This window comes from Solanum stenotomum, chromosome 12, assembly GCF_019186545.1.
Source record: "Solanum stenotomum isolate F172 chromosome 12, ASM1918654v1, whole genome shotgun sequence".
In the NCBI taxonomy this organism is placed as follows: domain Eukaryota; kingdom Viridiplantae; phylum Streptophyta; class Magnoliopsida; order Solanales; family Solanaceae; genus Solanum; species Solanum stenotomum.
Genome location: NC_064293.1, coordinates 17,655,421 through 17,661,073, shown reverse-complemented (window position 1 = coordinate 17,661,073; position 5,653 = coordinate 17,655,421).

Here is a 5,653-nt window from a genome sequence, read left to right as displayed (position 1 = left end):
GACTTCCGCTGGGTGTTTTTAAAGTTGTTTTAATGAAGTTCAAATGTGTGGATGTAAATAAGTTTTTTTTTATTCCGCACTATTTTCATTATTGAATGCAATGAATGACTATGTGGCTCGTATAAGGCCCCTTCGGGGTCGAATACGCCATGTTACGACTAGGGGGTACTCTCGGGTCGTGACAGATGTGTCTTAGCAGCCCCCAATATTTCACCACGTTCTTGAAGAACAATCGAGCGGCCTTCTTTGAGGTGCATCCGACTGTGGCGGGTATGAAGGTAGCATACTTTGAGAACCTGTCCACCACGACCATGATAGTTCCACACCCGTCGGACTTAGGTAGAAAAGTGATGAAGTCCATGGTGACGCATTCCTATGGGCGTTCTGCTACGGGTAGTGGCTCTAGCAGTCCTTCCGGATGCCTTTGCTCCACCTTGTCTTGTTGGCATACAAGACAAGTCCGTATATAGCACTCGATATTGTCCCTCATGCGCGGCCAAAAGTAGATAGCCTCAATCAGCGCCCTCGTTCTTCGTTGCCCTGGATGCTCGGCCCACGGGGTGTCGTGGATTTCCTTAATGATTCGCTGCCTGATAGTCCCGAACCTCGGCACATAGACCCTTCGAACGAATATGAGCAAAAGACCATCTTCCACCCAAAAACGCCTTGTCCTGCCTTGGGCGGCTAACTCCATCAGCTTCTTGGCCTCGAGATCATGTTGCATGTCATCCCTGATTGCATTTTGAATATCACAATGGGTTGTCGTAATGACAGCAAGTTTGGCCTTCCTACTTAGCGCATCGGCCACAATATTGCCTTTTCCTGGCTTGTATTCCAAGACATAGTCAAATTCTGCTAGGAAATCTTGTCACCTAGCTTGTTTCAGATTTATCTTTTTCTGTGACAGAAAGTAGCTAGTGGCCACGTTGTTCGTCCTGACTACGAACTTCGAGCCTAGTAGGTAGTGTCTCCACGTTCGCAGGCAATGTATGATGACGGTCATTTCTTTCTCCTACATGGTGTAGCGTTGTTCGATCTCGTTCAACTTGCGGCTCTCAAATGCTATTGGGTGTCTATCCTGCATTAAGACACCCCCAATAGCAAACTCCGAAGCATCTGTATGCACTTCATAGGTTTTTGAAAAGTCGGGCAGCATCAAGACCGGTTCCTCTATCACTGCGGCCTTGAGACCTTCGAAGGCTTGCTGGCACTCCATGCTCCAAACCTGTGACTTATTTTTATTTAACAACTCGGTCAGTGGAGCAGCCTTTACGGAGTAGCCATTTATGAACCTGCGATAATAATTCGCAAGTCCAAGGAACGATCGTAGATCGGTCACTTTAGTGGGCACCTCCCACTCCTGGATCGCCTAGATTTTAGCCTCATCCATCCGTAGTTTGCCCTGGCTGATGATATGGCCCAATAAGTGCACCTCATGTTGGGCAAATTCACACTTCTCCCGCTTGATGTATAGCTAGTTCTCCCGTAAGACTTGAAAGACCTTCCTTAGATGCTCTACATGCTCCTTCAAGGTGTTGTTATAGATGATTATGTTATCCAAGTACACCACCACGAATTGATCCAAGTAGGGATGAAAGATCTTGTTCATCAGCGTGCAGAAAGTGGCAGGTGTGTTGGTTAAGCCAAAAGGCATTACCAACCAATCGTATGCTTCGTACCTGGTTACGCGTGCTATCTTCGGTTTATCCCCTTCTGCGATGCGCACTTGGTAGTAGCCTTTTCGGACGTCCACCTAAGTGAAGTACTTGGCCTGCTCAAGTCTGTCAAACAAATTTGCAATCAACGGAATAGGATACTTATTCTTAATGGTTACCTTATTGAGCGCCCGATAGTCGATGAATAAGCGTAAGGATCCGTCTTTCTTCTTTTGGAACAGTAACGGTGCGCCGTAAGGTGCCATGTAAGGACGGATGTGACCGGCCTGGAGGAGCTCCTTCAACTGCTTCCTTAGCTCCTCTAGTTCGGGTAGAGCCATGCGATAAGGTGCATGCGCAGGTGGCTTGGCTCCAACCTCCAACTCTATCCTGTGATCTACCTCGCGCTTCAGAGGTAGAGTCTTCGGCAGGTCTTCTGGTATAACGTCCTTGTTCTCTTCAAGGACCTTCTCTATAATCGGTGGCAATGACTCCTTAGCACCATTGTCTTCTCCCAAACTTGCAATGGTAGTTAGGAACGTCGGTTCTCCTTTTTTTAGGCCCTTCACGATCTGCATGGCCTAAAAGAGGGCATGTCCTTCCTTCTTGGATACCTTGACTAGAGGTACCATGCACGATCTTTCCCGTTCCACGACCATGAGTCGTTTGAGGTAGGGGTTGATCATCGTGTGGCAGCGCTGGAAGAACTCCTGCCCAAGAATAATGTCAAAGATATCTAAAGGAGCTACAATAAAATTTGTCTTACCTTGCCATTTTTCTAACGTGATGCTCACTTCTTGCGCGACCCCGCACATGGGAATCGGTGGGGCATTAACTGTCTTGAGGCGGGTGTTGCTTGGAACATAGTTTAGCCCTAACATCTCTATCACCGTCTTGGTCATGATGTTTGCCTCAGCCCCGGAGTCTATCATGGCACGAGCTGCTCGACCATTAATAGAGATGTCTACATACTGCGCGCTGAAGTCTCCTGGCTTCTCTGTCTACTTGGCTATAGCCCCGCATAGTCCAACCATGCCCAAATGTGTCGTGCTCGCGTCTTGCCTCTGATCTTGTGTGTCCTTCTCCTTCCGTTCGCCTAGGATGGCACCAAGGTTCTTCATCTCTGGGCACCTGGCATAGCCGTGTGGTCTTCCGCATATGTAGCAACCATCTCTCTTAGTGGTCTGTGCCTTTTTCTCCGAGTAGTTCTGGCGTACGAACAATCTGCTGTCCGGCTTATGAGAGTCGTGCTGCTTGGGGTGTGCCTGTTTCTCCTTCCCTCGGCCACGATCTCCCCCACCTTTGGCATGACTACTCCTTGCATCCTTGCCCTTTGCCTTGTCGTGTCGTTCATGTTTAAGTCTGTCAAAGACTCGGCCTGGGTGATGGCTTCATCTATGATCTTGACCTGTCGCCGCTCCAACTCCGTCTTGGCCCAATTTTGCAATTCGTCCATGAAGTGGAACAACATGTCCTCGTCCGTGAGGTTGGCATGCTGAAGCGTTAGAGTTGTGAACTCTTTCACGTACGCCCGAATGCTTCCTGTTTGCTTCAGCTCCCTGAACTTGCGCTTAACCTCATATATGATGTTATTAGGGAATAAGGCTTTCTTGAACTTCTCGCGAAATTGCTCCCACGTGTTGATGGTGCACGTCCCCTTCCCTATCTCTGCTTCCTTACGCCTCCCCCACTGCATAGCCATCTTTGAAAGATACATCACATCAGTGTTGATCTTGTTTTCGTCACTCTTCACCCGATTACATTTGAAGATATACTCCAAGTGCCATAGGAAGTTCTCCACCTCTTGAGCGTCACGAACGCCTTTAAATATGGGTGGCCTGGGAGCCTCGATCCTGGCCTTCCTATCACGGTTGGGTGACACGGATCCTCCAGTTTCTACACCTTCCTTGAGTACCTTCATTTCGGCCTTCATGGTTTCGATTGTGTTTAATGCCTCCTTGAGGCGGCACTCCAAGGAAGTGATGGCCTTCTTCATCTCGAACTCGGCCCGCTGACGTCCCTCCAACTATTTACGGATGTTTTCGATCTCCTCTAGGGTGAAGTCTTCAAGAGTTTTGAACTTGCCGTCGGCCACATTCATGCGCCGGCCTAATATCTCCACGGTCTGCCTCGCCACTTCAACCCTTGCGACCCACTCTTTTCCTGCGGTGACGTTAATGGCCCCTCGCCAAGTTCATCGTCACTTGTTTCGATGGTCAAGGGCGGATGCGATGTTAGTGCCTCGCTGGGTGTGGGATCCAACAACATTTCCTCATGACTCTTTTGGTGCTTCTTTCCCTTGCGGGTCTTCTTTCCACCATCCGGACGGACGTTGGTGGTGCTAGCAGCGTTTATGTCTCTTTCGGTTGCTATTCCCTTAGTATCAAACCTCGCTCTGATACCACATTGTCACTGACTTACAATTTTCGCTAATACTTCGTGCGTCTCTTGACAACTTACTCACTATCTTTCAAGATTTTGTAAGCTCAAGAAAGCTCTTTATGCTAAGATCGCTAAGAGAATGAAAAGGAAAGACTTAGAAAGATCAAAAGAGAGCTTTTGAAGAAAGCTTTGTCTATTACTTTGAAAGATTGCTTTACAACTTAAGTGATGCCTTGCAAATGGTAGGCACCTCTATTTATACTACTTTCTAAGGACTAAAGTGCAATTAATATTTACTTTATAAGTCCCTAAGATATTTACACATTGGTCCCTTTCTAGAGAAATCTACATTGTCCAAGCACCTTCTTTAGCCTCCTTGAAAAATCTAAAGGATTATAGAGTTCTCCGCAAGCCTCTCCTTAACTCTAGAACTTTCTGCCCCCTAAATCGGGCTGGCAAATTGGCGGGACGTCACAATTTTTTTTTATTGTATTATACCTTGTATTTTGTATATTTTGTTGATTATTTGTATATTGTACTTGTTGTTTATTCATTTAATTGTATGTATATTGTCATTGCATTTCATGACATAATTTCCTCCAAATGGCAAATATATTGCATTAGGACAAAGACGGTTACGCGGCTTTCCACAGTTGTCCTTCAGAAAAGCACCTTCGAATTCTTTTGAAGTGATAAACGAATAGTTGGCTTGTGGTCATCCAACGTCGTTTATTATACTTCACCCTGTAATTTGTTCGACTCAGGTAACCAGGTCTTGTCTAAACCACTCTTAGTCAACTTGTGTAGAGCTAAACCAAAACCTCGTATTTGGCGCATTTGGTTGAGATGACACAACACTCCAGGCACATTTGTTTAAGACATGCATTCATTGTTTGTTTATTATGTGATATACCTGTTTTACGTGAATATGTTGTGTGATAGTCAATTATTTCGTCACTGTCAAGTCACTTTTACCTTTCGAGTTGTTTTTGAAAGCTTGAAGGTTATCGCTCATCCGGAGCGACAAGGGTCAAGAGAGCTCGCGAAAAATGAGTCTTTAAATTTCACTATACAATAATAACTCATCAAAACGATAAATCAAGGGAGTCTTTGACTATGAGGTTGCACATATATATTTTTTGTTATGTATTTTGCATGTAGACCATGCTTTCACACATTTCTAATATTTTTGCAGGGAAATTGTTCCCGATAANCTCGTATTTAGTGCATTTGGTTGAGATGACACAACACTCCAGGCACATTTGTTTAAGACATGTATTCATTGTTTGTATATTATGTGATATACCTGTTTTACGTGAATATGTTGTGTGATAGTCAATTATTTCAAAGTTTTGTTAAAAGCTTCATAGACATAAATATCTAGTCACTATCAAGTCACTTTTACCTTTCTAGTTGTTTTTGAAAGCTTGAAGGTTATCGCTCGTCCGGAGCGACAAGGGTCAAGAGAGCTCGCGAAAAATGAGTCTTTAAATTTCACAATACAATAATAACTCATCAAAACGATAAATCAAGGGAGTCTTTGGCTATGAGGTTGCACATATATATTTTTTGTTATGTATTTTGCATGTAGACCATGCTTTCACACATTTCTAATA